At 34.3% G+C, this 20730-nt stretch overlaps 1 long non-coding RNA gene across 1 annotated transcript; it reads right to left on the minus strand.

Annotated features, from left to right (window-relative positions):
• Positions 1 to 2026: 2026 nt before the first annotated feature.
• Positions 2027 to 20485, minus strand: LOC149790456 (uncharacterized). The gene is made up of 2 exons (XR_016423856.1): positions 7135 to 20485; positions 2027 to 7099 (listed from the first exon to the last, which is right to left on the minus strand). It is a non-coding gene; the product is annotated as an uncharacterized LOC149790456 (long non-coding RNA).
• Positions 20486 to 20730: the final 245 nt, after the last annotated feature.

Genomic DNA, 20730 nt, shown 5'->3' on the forward strand with positions numbered 1-20730 from the left:
TTGTAGCATCATATCCCACCACCCAGTCAGATTATCCTGACACCAAGCTGATCAGTCCTAACACTAACCTCTTAATGCTGAGCACCAAGCGAGGCAGCTGTTAGTACCATTTTAGAAGTATTTTGTATGACTCTGCAAGGTTCAAACCCTTGATCTCCAGTCTGAACTTGTATTATGTAGCATTCATTTTGTTCCTTTGTCTTATGTGCTTTTAAATGCTACCTTTTTATATACAGAATGTCTCTATGGATTAATTGATGCAACTGTTTTTTGAACAAAGGGAAATGCAGAACAGTCAACATCCTTAAAAATCTGTTTACTTACACAGTTGTCTAATTTCTATCTAACATACATACTTTTCATAATTATCTCCCTTGAGTACTTGTCCATTTAATACCTGTAAACCTTGGCTCTTTGTCTAATACCCATCTGTCATGGTACTTGTCGAAAGTCTGTCTTCTGTTACCTTGCATATTTGTCTAAAACCTATCCGCTGTGCATACTTTTCTAATAATTATCTCCCTTGAGTACTTGTCAATTAATACCTATCTACCATGCATATTTGTCTATCTAATAGAAACGTTTTGCTTACTCAGCACATGATATAGATGGCAGCCATTGTATTTGGTGGAAGAAGAATCCAGGATAGATGTACCAGTACTTGTGTGAGAGAGAGATGGGGAGAGGAGTGCATATTTATTAAAATCTCCTTCACCATACTGTTGTCTTGATTGAACACACTAACCGACTTTTTATGCTCAAGTGATCATCAATTCTTTTGCAGGCTCACTTTTCTTACTGTGCTGGATCTAGTTGAGAAACCTAATTCACTCAATTCCAAAAAATATTTACACATTCCCTCTGTCAAGGATCACCTAGAATATTCATTTATTGCACCAGATGAGTCATAATGAGCATTACTCATTGCATCCTACAAGAGTCACATGGAACATATCACATCCAAGCATACAAGGCTCATTGCATCAGACAAAAGTCACACTTAACATTACTCATTGTATCAGACAAGGATACTGACCATTACTCGCATCAGACAAATGCCATACTGAACATTACTCCTTGCATCAGACAAGGATACTGACTTACATCATACAAATGTCATACTGAACATTACTCCTTGCATCAGATAAGGATCATATGGACTATTACTCACTGCATCGAACAAAGTTATTGAACATTACTCATTGCATCGAAAAAAGTTATTGAAGATTACTCATTGCATCAGACGAGGCTCATACCTTCATTTATTGCATCAGGCAAAGGTCACACTGGATATTACTCACTGCATCAGACAAGGGTCACAGTGAACATTATTCATTACATCAGACAAGGGTCACAGTGAACAGTATTACATCAGACAAGGGTCACAGTGAACATTATTCATTACATCAGACAAGGGTTACAATGAACATTATTCATTACATCAGACAGGATCACAGTGACATCATTCATTGCATCAGATGATGGTCACAGTGAACATTGTTCATTACATCAGACAAGGGTCACAGTGACATCATTCATTACATAGACAAGGGTCACAGTGAACATTATTCATTACATCAGACAAGGGTCACAGTGAACAACATTCGTTACATCAGACAAGGGTCACAGTGAAAATCATTCATTACATCAGACAAGGGTCACAGTGAACATCATTCATTACATCAGACAAGGGTCACAGTGAACATTATTCATTACATCAGACAAGGGTCACAGTGAACAGTATTCATTACATCAGACAAGGGAAACTTTCATTCATTGCATAAGCCTTGACATTTGCTTTTTAATGCAGACAAGGTAAACCCCTCACTGAGTGCTACAACATTGAATATGTTGATGTCTGACAGACAGACAGATGGACAGAGATCATTAAATGTAAGGACCTGAATGGCTTGGTGAGTCTTAAATTGTTTCCATGTATCAAACCAAACACTAGATTTATACAATGGCATAAAATTTCTATTAGTTTAGATGGTGCATGGAAGGCAAAGCAAGCAAACAAACATGATTTATATTAATGTTTTATTTACAACTCTTGCTAGCACACATTTTCTTGCCAACTATGGACCCATCTATCAGCCAAACTAGATCAACATAAATCTACCAGAGTCTTGACATGTTTCAATTAAGTCTTTCATCTGTCTACATGTCCTGGAAATCAAAGTACCAGGTTGATCAGACTGCATTTTCATACAATATACCTTATTTACTATGCATGTAATTACATTTAATATGCATTCATTAACTTCATTATGCCAAGAACATTATATCGTTACATTAGTACGACATGTGATGTAACAATCATGTCACCCTGTTGCTATTAAGTTACATCGGTGCAACACATATGTCAATCATTTGTTACTAAGTTACACCAGTGTCATGTACCCTGTTTAATTTCACAGTTGTCTGAAGGCAGTGAAATACATACAATGTCACACTGCTATCAAGTTACACCAGTGTGACATACCCCACTATACATTACAGTGTGACTAATAAGTTGTGTCTAAGTGTGAAATATAGCCTGTAGTGTATCATCTGCCTAACTTCTATTAAGTTACAGCAGTGTAACATACACTCTGGAGTATATCGTCACATTTGCTATTATCAGTAAGCTATGTAACTGTGTGACATATACCCCTTAGTATAATTGTATTACACAACTGGTATCAAGTTACAACAGTGTGATACATATTATATTCAAGAGGTCACATGTCATGTAACTTGACAGCAACATCACCAAGTATCTGCAATTGAATAAGGAACTGAATGTCCCTCTTTGTGTTTATCTACAATGTAACTTACAAAACTTCATGAATACAACATCCTGCTACAGTTACTTATTGCACACAAAATTCAACTTGTTCTACATTTTATTTACTGAACACCCATGTATGATCCTTTACTTTTGTTTAGCTGTCTTCATCCAGAGCATGTAGTCAGATGAAGATAACAGCATATTTACAAACTGCATAATGTAAATACAAAAGTATTAGTTCATGGCACCACAAGGACTTAACTCTATTTCTGTACAAATGAAAAATTCTATACAAATAAGTACACCCTTTATGCGAGTAATTTGAACAAGGGTAATAATTAAGAACGAAAAATATGTACACTCAAAATATCAAACATAATGTAATGGCTGGATGAAGCTATCTGAACAGTCTAAACACATTCTATGTACAGTCCTCCCTTGCTATAATGATTTCAATGGGAACCATGCAAGTTCACAGCCTTGTGTGCAAGGTCACCTTATAGGGAGGTATTTTATATATATTATTGCTAAATAATGAAATGGGATTGATGATCGTATCCACTTTGTAAATGGGACTGACTTGTGTACCTTACAGTGACAGAAAACTGTTTACTGTTTACAAATATGTGAACAGCATTAATCTAGATCTGCCACATTGTAATGCACAGGAAATCATGGTTTGTGCTGTACAATTTAAATCATACACAGAATGGCCAGGATGTTATTTAATAGCAGATACAAATATTGTTACCATTGGCTGTACACATATTCAAGCATGTAGTTATCCAATGCTTTTTTCCTGCAAGAGTTAGCACTCAGTATAGTTCACACCAGCACAACACTTTCCCTGTGTATGGTCATACATTCAGTTACACTGGTCAAATTATATCTATTTATTATACACGTGTCCCATTACAAGGTAACTTTTGTCTATATCACAGTACATTTTTAAGGCTGCCCTTAACAGTGTTATAGAGAGAGACTACTGTATTTATCAGTGTACACTGCACACCCATCCATCCCATTACAAGTCAACTTTTGCCTATATCACGGTATAGTCTAGGCTACCCTGAACAATGTTATAGAGAGAGACTATTAATTAGTGTACACTGCACACCAGCCATCCCATGTGTCCCATACAAGGCGACTTTTGCCTATATCATGGTATATTGTTATAGCTACCCTGAACAATGTTATAAGGAGAATCTACTAATAATTAGTGTACACTGCAAACCAGCCATCTCATGTGTCCATTTACAAGGCAACTTTTGTTTTTATCATGGTAGCCTTTTATGGCTCACCTGAACAGTGTTAAAGATCATTTTGTGTCATTAAGATTTGAATAATCCAGGAGACTACAAATATTTACAAAATGTATAGTTTTTTATAGTTTTTTTTAAAAAAATTATAAACATCAAAAATGGAGTCTTAAATATTCAAAATAGGGTTGTGTTCATAAGCAATTCAGTATCAGAAAGAAGCTTTGCTTACTTAACAATAACCCTGTAAGAATTCTTGTGACAAAGAGTTCTCAATGTAAACAAGAGATTTCTTCATCCTGTCTTGCAGATATTACTTACACTAAGACAAACATTTCATAATAGTTCTTTATTCCAAAACAATCATTTTACAAGAAGATATTCGAACACAATCATTTTACAAGAATTCCTTATTTGACTAAATAAGCTAATATGAACTAGTTGCTTTACTGACATAATCAATACTGATGGAGATATACCATGACAAATAATCTGATTTTTCAGATAAAAGATGACAAATTTCCAGAAGGAAAAAAAACAACAACTCAATCTATCTAAAATAGGAAACACAATGGCTTTACAAAAAAAATTTATTTGCACCCACTCGACTCTATTATTCTACTGATATGAAGAGAGCAAGGACAATATCAATAATGAAGTTACAATAAAATTAACAATTTCCTATTCAAGTCAGAAGTACTTGCACTACACAGGTGCAATTAACAATTTATTCATCAAGTCAGTGTCTACTGTGCGCATGTAAGCTGCTGTATTACTGAAATAAAAACATTGTTTAAAAGAAGTGTTATTCCCCGAATTTAGCTTTTATCTGTAAACCTCCTTTACTCATATTTCTTATAAAATAATTAACTGAAATGAGGCAATTGTATAGTTGCTTTAATTTTGTAAATCTGCTATTTCTATTTTACTCATTAATAAATCTGATTTTGATAACAATTTAAAGTATGGGCTGTAATCATCTATTGGCAATTTTCGTGATGCATACTGTACAGCTGGCTATAATATCATTTACAGACAAGATACTGGAAGCAGTCGTATTGTTACACAACAAGACCATCTAAGCTCCCTCATCAGCTATATTGCAACAAATAATTCATCAAAAGATGCTAAAATAGTGTGTGGCAACTACAATTTCAGTGTTTTCATAAAACATGTAAACGTTTTTAGTTTTTTTTAGTGATGTAAATGATTAAAAGCCACCGATTTGTCTGATTATTGTAACATAAGGTTGTTATACCAATAAAATACAAGCCCATTAAAAATATGAGTAGATTGGTTATTCCTGTCAATTAATTAATGCTGAATGACCAGCATATTCCTTTTTTGATAAGACCGATCGTAAAATGTTTTTCTCTTATATTTGAAAAATCTTAAAGCCTTACAAATTATACTCCCATTTAAAACAAGGTTTCTTATTTCAAGTCACTAAGCACCAACAATGACATACGCTAAACACCAACAATGATATACAATCAAAACCAGCAATGACATACACTCAAACAGCTACTAAAATATTAGATGGATCTATTCCTATGATGACAGTATCTCAAAATTGTCATGAAGAACACTACAAACAGACATTTCTTACGTATACTGGAGGCATATGTTGGTTTTGATAAATTTATCTTAATTACACATTCTAGTTTTATCCCAGCAGACTTTACACAAGCCATAAATGAATATATTTCCCAAACACATTGTCATCAAGCAGTGTCCTTCATTGATACTGATGCATACCACTACCGCATGGCAACATCCAAACTTTTGCTCTATACCATCCAACTCTTCTGTGTTATTCATACCATTAATAAAGATATTTTGAATGAAGATGACGTATAACACAAGCATTTTTATTTAAATATTTGTTAATCTGCTTCCTACACTGATGTTAAGAGATAAGGTAACAGATACAAGTTATAAATCGGAGTACATAATAAAAAGGTTACTGTATGTGAACTATGATATGTTAGGGTAACTTGTCTTTCAAGTTATCCAGCATATAAAAAACCTACTATGACACCTCATCCACCTGACCTATATAATAAACTATTACAACATATACAATAACTATTACAACTCATCCACCCATCCTATCTAACAACCTATTACAACTCATCCACCCAACCTATGTAACAACCTTTTAAAACTTGTCTACCAAACCAATATAACAGCCTATTACAACTCGTCCACCCATCTTCTCTAATAACCTATTACAACTCATCCACCCAACCTATATAATAACCTATTACAACTCATCCACCCAACCAATAATTAATTACAACTCATCTACACACCCTATACAACAACCTATTACAAACTGTCTACCCAACCTATACAATAACTAATGCAACTCCTCTACCCACCCCATACAATAGCCTATCACACCTCAACCACCCAATCCACATAATAACCCTGAGGTCTCAAACTCAATTTACCCTGAGGGCCACATGAGGGCATTTTCAATGGCCCAAGGGCCACAGGATACGGCTTGGGGTGCCAAATGTAACCCGCATTTTTGGGACCCCAGCAATAACCTAATACAACTCGTCCACCCAACCTATATAATAAACTATTACAACTCATCCATCCAATCTATAAAATAACCTATTACAACTTGTCCACCCAACCTATACAATAAACTATTACAACTCATCCATCCAATCTATAAAATAACCTATTACAACTTGTCCACACTACCTATACAATAAACTATTACAACTTGTCCACCCAACCAATACAATAAACTATTACAACTTGTCCACCCAACCAATACAATAAACTATTACAACTTGTCCACCCAACCTATACAATAAACTATTACAACTTGTCCATCCAACCTATACAATAAACTATTACAACTTGTCCATCCAACCTATACAATAAACTATTACAACTTGTCCACCCAACCTATACAATAAACTATTACAACTTGTCCACCCAACCTATACAATAAACTATTACAACTTGTCCATCCAACCTATACAATAAACTATTACAACTTGTCCACCTAACTTATACAATAACTATTACAACTTGTCCATCCAACCTATACAATAAACTATTACAACTTGTCCACCCAACCTATACAATAAACTATTAGAACTCATCCACACTACCTATGCAATAAACTATTACAACTCATCCAGACAACATATACAATACAACAATCTATAATTGTGTATAACAGGCAGAATATACCCAGATCTGCCATCACTTAACTGATAAATTATTATCTACCCAGTTTGCTCAAAATGTATTGATCCTGATCTTATATGGGTCTGCAATTACACTGGATCTGGTTGTCAATAATACATGACCAGAGATGGGACATTCTCATAGACTAATTAATTAGGTACAATACTTTAAACTTTGATGATGAAAATGTAACCAAATGCAACAAAGTGAAAAACCAAAAGATCTGTCAAAGGGACTGATACTCTACTGCCCCCCAAAATTATTTCCAAGAATCCAAGATAGGACAATTACTTTTTATAAACTAATGAGTGTTGAAACCAGCTGTTGGCCATATTGGATGTAAGACTGATACCATTTCCACTGGGTATCATGCTGACCATCATGGCAGTCATCCAGGATGTAAGATCAGTACGATTTCCAATTATATATTATAAATATCAAAAGAAGTCTTTGGTGAAAACCCAGTGCTAATATGACCCACAATTCAGAATCATCAGAGATAAGATTTTCAAGATGGTCACCACTGAGGTCATACTCTAAGTCAGATTGGCACCATTTTTATTTAGGACCAACAAGATATCACAAAAACTTTTTGATGAAAAGCCCATAACTGATATAACAATTAGCAATAAGAAGATTTTTAAGACGGCCACCAGGCAGGCAATATTGGAAATCAGCTCAAGTAGGGCTAACAAGACATCATAATTGATTTTTTGCTGAAAATCCCATCTCATTATGATGATCTATCCAGGCAGAGTAGTGACAAGAATTTTAACATGGTCACCATGTCGGCAACACTGGAGGTAGCATTTTTAATTAGGACCAACTAGACATCATAAAAAGTCATTTACTGAAAACCCAATGTCGATATTTCTGTTTAGCAGTAGTCATGATAAAACAAAGATTTTCCAAATGGCTGTCACCATGGTCATACTGGCCTCGTTACATTTAGGACCAAGCAGACCTCCAGATAAATGTGCTTGTAAAGTTTGGTGGCAATCCTCTCCTGAGTTTAAGAGGAGTAGCAATAATAAACTTGTGCTAATAGATGTAGACCAGAATCAAGTACATCACATAAGCCCTTCTGGTTTATAACCAGTACAGCTAACAAAACAAGATAGAAGACCTTTACATTTGAAATGCATTCACTAAAAGTAACTACTAAAAACTTTTTGGTATGGTTACTGCAAAAGCATATATGATAGACAAGTTCAGCAAATCCGAGAGAAATTAAAATTTTAATGCTGACCATTTCAGTCATCTGAGAATTCTTGGATCCTGCTTTACTTAACAGGGGTTACAAATGTGCTAAAATTGCAACCAAGTTCGAGACCTCCTCCTGTATTATAAATCAATCATACTGTTTCTACTATGCTTTGATAAAATCAAGCAAATACCCTTTGTTTTGAATTTCAAATTTCATGTTCTAGTCTTTTAGGCAAATGTGTTAGCTTTTTCATCACTCAAAGTTCCAGGCAGCACAACAAACAGATGTGATTTCGTGTGTGTGTGTGTGTGTTTGATTTGGATTTTTAACGTAGCTTTAACAATTTTTCAGTCATATCGCTACGATGTTTGCAGTGTGGCAGTTTATAGTGATGTCTAGCACTGGGGCATCATGCCGCAGACATGTAGCGTGATGTCCCACCCAGTCACATTATCCTGACACCAGGCCGACCAGTCCTAACACTAACGTCATAATGCTGAGCGCCAAGTGAGGCAGCTGTTAGTACCATTTTTGTAAGTCTTTGGTATGACTAAACCGGGGATCGAACCCACAACCTCCCGCTTCCGAGGCAGACACTCTAACCACTAGGCCACTGGAGCGGTCAGCTGAGATTTCACATCCTCTAATATGTCAAGTTTTGTATAGCAGACAATAGACAGTCACGTATGATGTCAGAGCAACACATGGGGGAAAAAACTAAATGTATACTTGGTTACAACTTCATTTTGTGGGTTAGTCTCAGAAATGGATCTTTGATGTGTTTCATTGGGCACAACCATATTGGAAAAGAGAATGAACCTCTTAAGTGAAGAGTTCCCAACACAGACCAAGGGAGCTAACTCTTCAAGCAAATACTAACACATGATGGTGGCACTGTAACAAAACCAGTGTGTGCTTATTATCATGAAATTAAACCAGCCTTTTCATTATCTTTTGAACCAGCTGGCTCAATATTGAAAGTATAATGCTCAGTCACTACAGTGTTGTAATAGCTGATGGCTGGAATTTTAAAATTTGAAAAGTTGTGGAACCAGCTGTTGCCAGCTAATAAGGTTGTTAAACTCATAAAATCTGCCCAAATCCTAATTCTTTTAACCATACGGTGTATATATTATATTAAATATGGTAAATTGGAGTATATCTGCACATAATGGATATTTATTCAGTGAACAGTTAAAATTCAACAAGAAAAAGAACATCATCACAAAGCATGGCAAGCATTCCACTAAGCTCTTTTGTAACCTGTAACAACAGATATGGAAACTACATTTCTTCTGAGTATGCATCATCATAAATACATCATGCAATGTAACAATCTTTGATACGTTATTGTAAGGGCCCATTCTATCACCTGACAAGTGACTTTTTGAAAGAGAAACTCAGATTGGCTCATTCAGTCAACTTGAAAGCCATGTTAGGTCACCATAGCAAAATGATGTTGCATGCAATTGCAGTGGTTTGTTCAGCAGGTTCACATTTGTGAGAAACAAGGAAATCTCTGCACAAAGAAGTGTAATGGTTTGTCATTCATGGCTCGAGACGATGGAAAATGAATTGCAATATACAACTGACATCAATCCTATACATGATGCACATAAAATAAACAAAGCAATCAAACTAAACAAGAAAAACCAAATAATATAGCTGCAAAAATCACACAAAATTAAACACAATTACCCAAAATTACAACCAAATTCTCCCAAAATTAAACACAATTACCCAAAATTACAATCAAATTCTGGATTTAATAATGTAAAGTTAGAAGAAAAGAATTTATTTTGATATATGACAGTGAATTTCTTTTCACCATCTGCTGTCTGTTAAAGACTTAACACTAATAGACACTTGGACAGGTAAAATTTTGTGAACAGTGACATCACTGCAGCAATACTGGTGCTAACACAACAGTGTATTCGTGACAGAACCAGGCTACCAAATCAATCAGTAGAGTAGATTGGCTTCTAAACCAGTAGATTTTTTTATTGACAAAATTTACAGGTTCTAAGTGAACTGAAAACCAAACAAGTATATATTTTTCGCATAAGATCTATGCTGAATCAAACTTTTGACTTTCACAAATATTTTCAAATTTTCTGTCTCAGTACAAATTGATAATGTGTGATTTTGTATACTGGCATGAACGTTTCCGTGCCATCTCTGAATTTGGAAATGTAACTTTAACCAATTAAATACAATAATATGCAGTGAGGAACAGTAAAGTATGCTCTGCAACAAAATTTATGAACGAAGTCTCTGCAAAAACCCCTTTATCCACTTTTGATCCAGTTTTAAACAATGCCTTCAAAGTGGGTTACAGAAGAATTATTGGTCATAAGTGATGATGCAGGAATATGCCTGGTGATGTCGTCTTCTTCCATATACTATAATGCATGAATATACCTGGTGATGTCGTCTTCTTCCATATACTATGATGCATAAATATGCCTGGTGATGTCATCTTCTTCCATATACTATGATGCATGAATATGCCTGGCGATGTCGTCTTCTTCCATATACTATGACCCATGAATATGCCTGGTGATGTCGTCTTCTTCCATATACTATGATGCATGAATATGCCTGGTGATGTCGTCTTCTTCCATATACTATGACGCATGAATATGCCTGGTGATGTCGTCTTCTTCCATATACTATGATGCATGAATATGCCTGGTGATGTCGTCTTCTTCCATATACTATCTTAAAATCCACTTTACTTGAAACATAATGCAGGCTCAAAACCTTTGCCTCTCACATGCACACTTCAATTCTGATTTTCATTGCTTTACTAAATTTCTCGCAACATTTCTTACCAAGGAAATGCTTCAGCAATTGGAAAATGCACATGTTTTGGCAATTTGACATCGACCAACAAAAAAAGAGCTGACCTTATATATTCCTCATGACAATTTTTTAAATACCTGCTCAATTGTTTCTGCTGAAATCAATGTCTGGTTGTACCTGCTCAATTGTTTCTGCTGAAATCAATGTCTGGTTGTACCTGCTCAATTGTTTCTGCTGAAATCAATGTCTGGTTGGGATCTCTTTTTTTAATCTTGCATCTGCCAAAGATCAGCATAGTTTATAAACATAGACTTAAAAGCCATCATTGACCACCTCTGATCCCTTTATTACTGTAACTCCCAAAGAAACCTTCCAACTCTGGCTTTTAAACCCTCCAAACTGCAGCAATAGGGTCATCAATGTATAGCTTACTGTGTATTCATGTTAGCCTTTGTTTAACAATTCTTAATCTCTTACACAGCAAACAACATTGCACGGTAAAACAGTTCTGGTCTCCATATGTTTTCTGTAATGTACAGATAAAATGTATAAAAATAACATTTATTTTTCTTTCTTCAAAATGGAATTGTTGTATTACTGTCAGCAGAATCACATGTATGCAACAACTGTCTGCTAATGGGTACTTAATATCAATTAAAACGGATTCAAGAGGTAGAGCATATCTGTAAATTTCTAGCATGAATTGAGACAGGCTACCATATGTACTTGCTTACAAGTCACAAATGCAAACAACATAGACCCTGATGTGCTGTAACACATTGTGCAAGTAGATAAAGGTCTATGTTGTGGGTTCAACTAATTACTCCCATCAGACTGCATAGACCCAAATCTACTAGTGCATTATGCAATTTGCAGTCTGGATCTAACCAATATGCAAGTATATACGATATATATGATTTTATCCCTTGCTTGCTTGCATCTTTGAATACAATGATGGTTATTGGTCTGATGTCACATGCTGCAATGAAATGCTACTCCATTCACAAACCTACCACACTAACAGGTAAGACATGGGTCATTTATTTTACCTGCATTTTTTTTTACTGATGAATACAAAATTTTGCTTTCAAAAATTACCATAAGCAACATTGCAAATTCAAAATTCAACATATCATTTATGAAAAATACATATATATGAAAAATTTAAAATATATTTGTTATATTATGAATTAATAATAAATTATTAATGAACATTCACACTAATATAAACACAATCTTACGAATGTAATACTAACAAAATAGTATCAACTATTCAAATTTTGATACTTTTAAAAAAGGACATTACAGTGACTGTAATTTTTATACTCTCCAATTGTAAGTACAGTTTTTTTCCTTCTCTTAAAACCATAATTTAACGATCTTAGCAAGCTGTACCCTTGCATTTTTATATGAAAAAATATATGCATTAACACATTTAGACTAGAATTGTGGTGTCCAGACCAGTTTGTATATTAAAAACAGTACAGATTTCATCCACTTTAAGTTTCCACAGAAAGAAAACTTATTTTGTGCCCATACGGTAATTAAAAGAAAATCAACATTAAAAATAAATTCTGATAGCAAGCCAAAAACCAGATTTGGATCAAACACACACATCGTAAAAGTCCTAAGCACTTTCCTAAATCGATATGAAACTTTGCACTATATCATTATTCATTATGTCATTATACAAAAACTATACAAAGTGTCTGGTTCTTCTACAAGATGTACCAAAATACAAATTGGCAACATTAGAGAGAATCATAATAAAATCAATGGACATTTTTTTAACACGCTAATAATCATGAAATGGAGAAAAATTGCACCCTATACTTGTTAAAAAAGTTAAATGTTTGGCTTTGGTCTTAATTTTGAATTTAATTTAATTCATTTAATGCTGATTCATTCATGGACATGTTGCTGGACCTTCTGTGCACATTTTAGTTGAGCAAAACAACTGAAGGTTATGGGAAGAAATTTGTATCCATGACTACATAATAGATGTACTGGGTAATAATACATGCAATTTCTACAAAATAACTCAAAAAGACATTTGAAAATGGAATAATAATATTACAATTGCAAATTACTATGACAGTTTTCCCCACCTGAAAACCGGTCAGGTAAATCATTCAATATATTTAGTATGCTGCATAGTGTGCAAGTCAATGAATTTATCGGTTTCGTGTCATGTGATTTTAAGCAAAATTTGACATGGAACCTGGCAATTTATGTACTATTTTCCCTCATGCTGGGCTGTTGCCATCACAAGATGAAATAGTGATAGACAAGTACTTCTCTTGATGGAATAATGACCTCGTGCGATGAACTAGTGCTGGACAAGTACCATCTCTTGTTGGAATATTGACCTTGCAAGATGAAATAGTGATAGACAAGTACCTTCCCTTGATGGAATAATGACCACGTGAGATGAACTAGTGCTGGACAAGTACCATCTCTTGTTGGAATATTGACCTTGCAAGATGAAATAGTGATAGACAAGTACCTTCCCTTGATGGAATAATGACCACGTGAGATGAACTAGTGCTGGACAAGTACCATCTCTTGGTGGAATATTAACCTTGCAAGATGAAATAGTGATAGACAAGTACCTTCCCTTGATGGAATAATGACCATGTGAGATGAACTAGTGCTGGACAATTACCATCTCTTGTTGGAATAGCGACCTTGCAAGATGGACATGCACCCACTCTCATTGGAATAGTGACCTTGAAAGATGAACTACTGACAAATTAAAATTCTTGACTCAAGCAGCTTAGTACAGCGTCACATCAGGGTGCATCAAACAGAACAAATATGTCATAAAAGTTCTCATCACTTTACTTCATCTTGCTAAATTTGATGACATCATGCATATTAACAATACACTTGGGTGATAACGATATTGGCTGGTCCTTAAATTTGTGACTGATGAATTCGACCTAGCGGGTAAGATCTAAGAGGAGAATACAATCCTCCTAAGTTAAAGAAAAAATTGTCTGGAGACACTTTTTCCACTTATTTGCCAGAAAGGTGCAAAGGAGCATCCCCCAATTTGTAGCTGTGCAACAAAACAGTCATATGCAAGTACCCTATTGTATGGTGCTCTCAATTATATTATACTTAAGGTACCCTTTCTTTGCCATGGTAACATAAAATATACTGAATGTGGAAAATTTTAAGTACTTAATTATCCAATTTTGGACATAGAAAGTAATTACTTTTCTCACTGTCACATAATTTGCATGCAAATGAAAATGAAAGTTTTTCCTGAATGTCTTGCCTTGAAAATTAATATCTCTTTTGTGTCCTGATATGCCTGGCACATTCAGTACTAGTGGAATGTTGGTTAAATAAATTCCTTTCATCTTGCAGATAATAAATTTTATCATGATAAAGTCTTGGTGTTTCCTTCTGCACGTAAAGTACTGGTTGGAGTTCTGTAGTTTTTCTTCTCGTTCATGTAGACATTGTCAATTTAGGTGAGCATGAAGGTTTAGTTGTGTTAAACACAAGTTTCCAGCCAAGTTATCACTTTTGGAAAGAACCACCTAATCATGAGATGCTACTGGCAAGCTTTCTCATGTACCCATATTGACAAGAAAAGACAGTTCCAAATTTTTTAAAAGATTGTGAAATTCACAGCTGAATTGTGACAACTAGAAAATTTTCCAGAGGACGTGGATGCCCACCAGCAGGGTATAATCAAAGAAGCCTTTAAGATTCAAAAGTAAACAGGGTCAGTAACTCAATCAAAATTTTGCTGGAAGAAAAGCAAGAAGATCTTACATCATCCCTTATTTTAGTTACATGCAGTCCTTCTAATGTTTTGTGCAGAAATAAATCCATCATGCAAGAGCAAGCTTCTATGTCAAATATGTGAAACTACTCAAATTTTCTAAGGTAATAAGTGAACTTGACCTAGGACTTCACAACATCAAGCTGGAGATAAAATGAAGACCTTCAAAAGTCCGGGAGTTGGGGGGGGGGGAGAGAGAGAAATAAAACTTATTATCATTATTTAAGGAATGCAGAGATGTCATCAGCCCCTACTGATGCAAAACAGGAATATCAGCCTAAACAGATTGGAATCTAAACACGGAAATACTTTAAATTTATATTGAAAATTTAGTTTCAGCATTAAAACTCGCTTTAGCAGCATTATCAATCCCCCGACCAGCAGTCACCCACTTTTTAAGGGCAGAATCCCTTGGCACAGACAAGCACATGTTCAAACTTACCCCTCAAGGGCAGCTCCTTCTTTAACATGGCCATTTTACTGCAAAAGTGTCAAATTTACTCCAAGTCAGTGGCCACATGATGGCTGTTTACAGAATGAAATGTTGCTAACAGCTGTTAATGTCTCAACTCAACACAGTGATGTTTGTTCTAGCATGCCAAAGAACTTACTTTAATCCACATAAAGAGGTAAGTAATCTGATTATCCATACTGCCATTTTTCCTCAGATGTTAGCTTTTGTCACTTTGATAATTAGTGGCTTTAATTAACACTGATAATTATCAAGATGACATAGGCCAACTGTTGAGAGGCATATTACTGTTCAGTTCAAATCAACGTGACATCCAGTTGCTAGATAGTAAAATGGTATGTTAGCCTTTTTGGCTTCCAGCTAATAGGTTGCAATATGTACTTAACTGGGTACCAGACTAGAAAATTAAACCAACCAAAAAAGGTCAATGTCACAACCTCACTTCCTTTGTAAACACTGAGCATCTTGTGCGATAAGTACATATTGCCCACAAAGGAAGAGGTTGTTGCAAAAGTGCAAAATGTCATCCAACATTCTCAGTTTAGAACCAAACGGTGAAAGCTATTAGACAAAAGAAATGAGAGAACATTGTTTGATCACTACGAAAATATGTCATAAAGATTCAAATAAACATCATTCAACTGCAGGGAGTGGGAAGGTGGAATTGACAGATGTACAGGGATGGTTATTACCAAATGTTTGTGCCCAGATTTTGCTGACAAGGTGGAATTGACAGATGTACAGGGATGGTTATAACCAAATGTTTGTGCCCAGATTTTGCTGACAAGGTGGAATTGACAGATGTACAGGGATGGTTATAACCAAATGTCTGTGCCCAGATTTTGCTGACATGGTGGAATTGACAGATGTACAGGGATGGTTATAACCAAATGTCTGTGCCCAGATTTTGCTGACAAGGTGGAATTGACAGATGTACAGGGATGGTTATAACCAAATGTCTGTGCCCAGATTTTGCTGACAAGGTGGAATTGACAGATGTACAGGGATGGTTATAACCAAATGTCTGTGCCCAGATTTTGCTGACAAGGTGGAATTGACAGATGTACAGGGATGGTTATAACCAAATGTCTGTGCCCAGATTTTGCTGACAAGGTAGTCTGCACAAAGATTGAGGACTATACATATTTTGAACAAAAAATAACATTGATATTCATTTCATCACATTATCATTATGTGATAACATTTCTGTCTTTGAAAGGAAGTTTTTAAATATATGAAAATTAGTTACACCTTTCATACTTTATATGTAGTTATTATTCACATCTGTCTGATCCCCCTCAAGAAAGACAAACCCACATTCCTGTTGCAGATGGGGTAGCTGTATAAGAGGGAAACCATTGTACCTGTGATTAACTTAAATATAACAATAAAAATGGATATCTACTAAATTAAGTAATTCCTGAAATAAAAATACATTTTATGGATTTCAGCTATATTGACAAAATCTATAATATTAAATGTATTCATCAATTCTGTAATGATACATGTCAACTCTATAATGATATACGTCAACTCTATAAACATACCCAATAATTATGCCAATGTTAGAACTGAAAGCTGGCAGTGGAAAACATACTTAATACTGGCTGACAAACCACTGCTTATAAAAACATGCCCTTGACTCCTAGGTCAAAAGATTGAGAAAGCATGTCATAGAACAAATTGCTTTAGTTTCACGATAATTTGTCCAAAGCATGATGAAAATCCATCTAGAGGTTTAGGAAATGTAATCAACAAATAAATACTTGAACCAAATCCTTAATGAAAATTTTCAAAGTGTGTGACCTTGACACAGAATGAATTGTGTTAGCTTCATAGTTTTCATACAAAGCATGTACAAAAATCAGCAAGAAGTTTTCAAAATTTAAGCTAGTAAGAAAATCTTTAATCAAAATCTTAACAAAAACTTTGACCATAAAGGTCAAAGGTAAAATCACATAAGTCACTGAATAAATTGTCTTATTTTGATAATGATTCATTCCAAGTATGATGAGATTTCATGGGGTTTAGGAAATATTGGCAAATGAAAAACCTGTAATTTAAACTTTCATCCAAATTTTGAATGATTATAATCGAAAATGTCAATGAAACAATTGTCATCGATTCGTAATGATTCATTCAAAGTGTGCAGAAAATCTTTTAATGGATTTAGAAAACATAAACAAATGAAAAACTTAAAATAAAACCTTAACATAAAATTTCTCTGACTGTGACCTTGAGCCAAAGGTAAAATGATTGGTCTAGCTTCATATTCATTCATACCAGGTATGATCAAAATATATCAAGAGGTACATGGCATACAGCTCCCCCATCATTATCATGTGGTCCATAACCACTGACCTGATTAAATACTGAACCACATTACAGTGAGAACCACACATGTATAGAGTCCTGATATAATCAGAAATGCAAGATAACCAAAACCCACATTGGTATGATTTTGGTCATGGGTCCATAGTAGAATCAACATACACTATTATACATTGATATGATTCTGGTCATGGAAGCATAGTTTCATTCGACATTGTTATACATTAGTATTGGAATGATTTTGGTCATGGAGGCCATAGTATCATTCCATTGTTATACATTGGTATTGGAATGATTCTGATCATGGAGGCCATAGTATCATTCCATTGTTATACATTGGTATTGGAATGATTTTGGTCATGGAGGCCATAGTATCATTCCACATTGTTATACATTGGTATTGGAATGATTCTGGTCATGGAGGACACAGTATCATTCCACATTGTTATACATTGGTATTGGAATGATTTTGGTCATGGAGGCCATAGTTTCATTCCACACTGTTATACATTGGTATTGGAATGATTCTGGTCATAAAGGCCATAGTATCATTCCACACTGTTATACATTGGTATTGGAATGATTTTGGTCATGGAGGCCATAGTATCATTCCACTGTTATACATTGGTATTGGAATGATTCTGGTCATGGAGGCCATAGTATCATTCCATTGTTATACATTGGTATTGGAATGATTTTGTCATGGAGGCCATAGTATCATTCCACATTGTTATACATTGGTATGATTTTCGGCAAGGGGTATCAAGCCACACTGTTATACATTGGTATGATTTGGGGCATGGAGTATCAATCCACAGTTATACATTGGTATGATTTTGGTCATGAAGTATGTAGTGGTACAGCAATTATATCTGGAAGCACAATATAATGAGAAAGAGTTGTACACGGAAAAACCTTAACAAATTGTTGACAACATAATGGCCATTGCCAACTTGGAAAAGTGCTACGTCATGAATGCTTCCAACTAATATTAACCCAACAATAAAATCAAAGTTGCATCTTCTGTTTGGCTACTCCAATTAATGCAAAAAATCATCTTCAGAATTAAACAATATCACACTAAAGGCTAGTAATAAAGTGTAAAATCAACCGGGACATTAATAAGGTAAATGTACAAAATAAACAAAGCAAAATCAATACAAGTTTTGGACCTTTAACTGCAAATCAAAAAGCTATTTGTGCATGTACATGTTAAAAAGTACATAAAAAGCACAATAAAAAACAGAAATATAAAAAAAAATATTTAAATAAAAAGAAATAAAGAGATTTTACATCAGCATGAGGATTTCTAATTTACTTTGGTAAATCGACAATCTTTATTTCATCTTGAAAATTTATTTATTTCAAACTTCATCAAAATAATTTTGCACCCCACTTACTATTTACAGAAAAAAGAAAAATGTGATCTTGCAAGAAAAATTAAACTTAAATGATGAAAGCTAATTTGTTCAACTTTATAATAAAGTAATCCACTGATAATCAAGATGCAATTCAAGCATTCTGATCAAATACACACTAAAAATGAAATTTTCATCATCCACTTCATCTGCACCCATTTAAACAAAGGAGTCAGAAGGATTTAATGACTGTGCACATTCAGATATCTCCCTCTCTAAATGCACACACACACACACACACACATATATATATATGGATCTAGATAAGAGAAAACATATCTTTCACTGTTTCATGCAAATATCATGACTACATGTACTGAATACCAGGTATTTTACTGCATGCACTTAACCTAATGCAGTCTTGACACTTACAAATATGAATAAAAAAAAGCAAAGCAAACATTGACAAAAGAAAGCATTTCTAATGTGAAAGTTAAAACAGTTTAAAGCAATGCAAAAACTGAATTTTTTTCTTTAAAAACAACTTTTACATACTTCCCTTCTCATACTTAAAGCTTAAAATTCCAAATATGTGAAATTATAAAAAAAAATACAAAACAATTATCAGTCTCATGTTCACAAACTTGCACTTCATAGTGTCTTGCATAAAAAATGTTATATTAGTAATAACTGTTTATCATAAACAGCCAGAACAGATAAACAAGACATCTGTAAGCTTTATGAATGCACTTGAAAATGCTGTATCTTATCTGTACCCTCACAGCAACCCTACTCATAAAATATTAAACACAAAACACAATAAAGCAACATCCAGTGTTATAGGAAATTAACAATTATGTCTTGTTATTTTTTTTGTACATATAAGACAAAAACACAAGACTAATCTTACAGCCCAATTGGCTGACTTTATGTGTAGTTGGTATATTATACACCCCCATTTTATTTACATGACTGCCAATCTTGGCAAAATTTACCTTTTTTTAAGAACTGTAAAACTATTTCATCATAAAATGCAATAAACAATAAATGAAGTTGCATGTAATATAACTGAACTGCATTTTTCATAAATAATAAATGAAGACACATGTAATGTAACAAGACTGCATTTTTCATAAACAATAAATAAGTCATACAGAATGTAACTGGACTGTATTTTTCATAAAGACTGAATGAAGTCACAGAGAATGTAACTAGACTATTTTTCATAAAGATTGAATGAAGTCACACAGAATGTAACTAGACTGCATTTTCATAAAGACTGAATGAAGTCACACAGAATGTAATTAGACAGTATTTTTCATAATAAATAAGTCATACAGAATGTAACTGGACTGTATTTTTCATAAAGACTGAATGAAGTCACACAGAATATAACTAGACTGTATTTTTCATAAAGATTGAATGAAGTCACACAGAATGTAACTAGACTGTATTTTTCAATGAACTCACACAGAATGTAACTAGACTGCATTTTTCATAAAGACTGAAT

This window comes from Sinohyriopsis cumingii, chromosome 10 (assembly GCF_028554795.1).
Source record: "Sinohyriopsis cumingii isolate HCF-2022 chromosome 10, ASM2855479v2, whole genome shotgun sequence".
Classification (NCBI taxonomy): Eukaryota; Metazoa; Mollusca; class Bivalvia; order Unionida; family Unionidae; genus Sinohyriopsis; species Sinohyriopsis cumingii.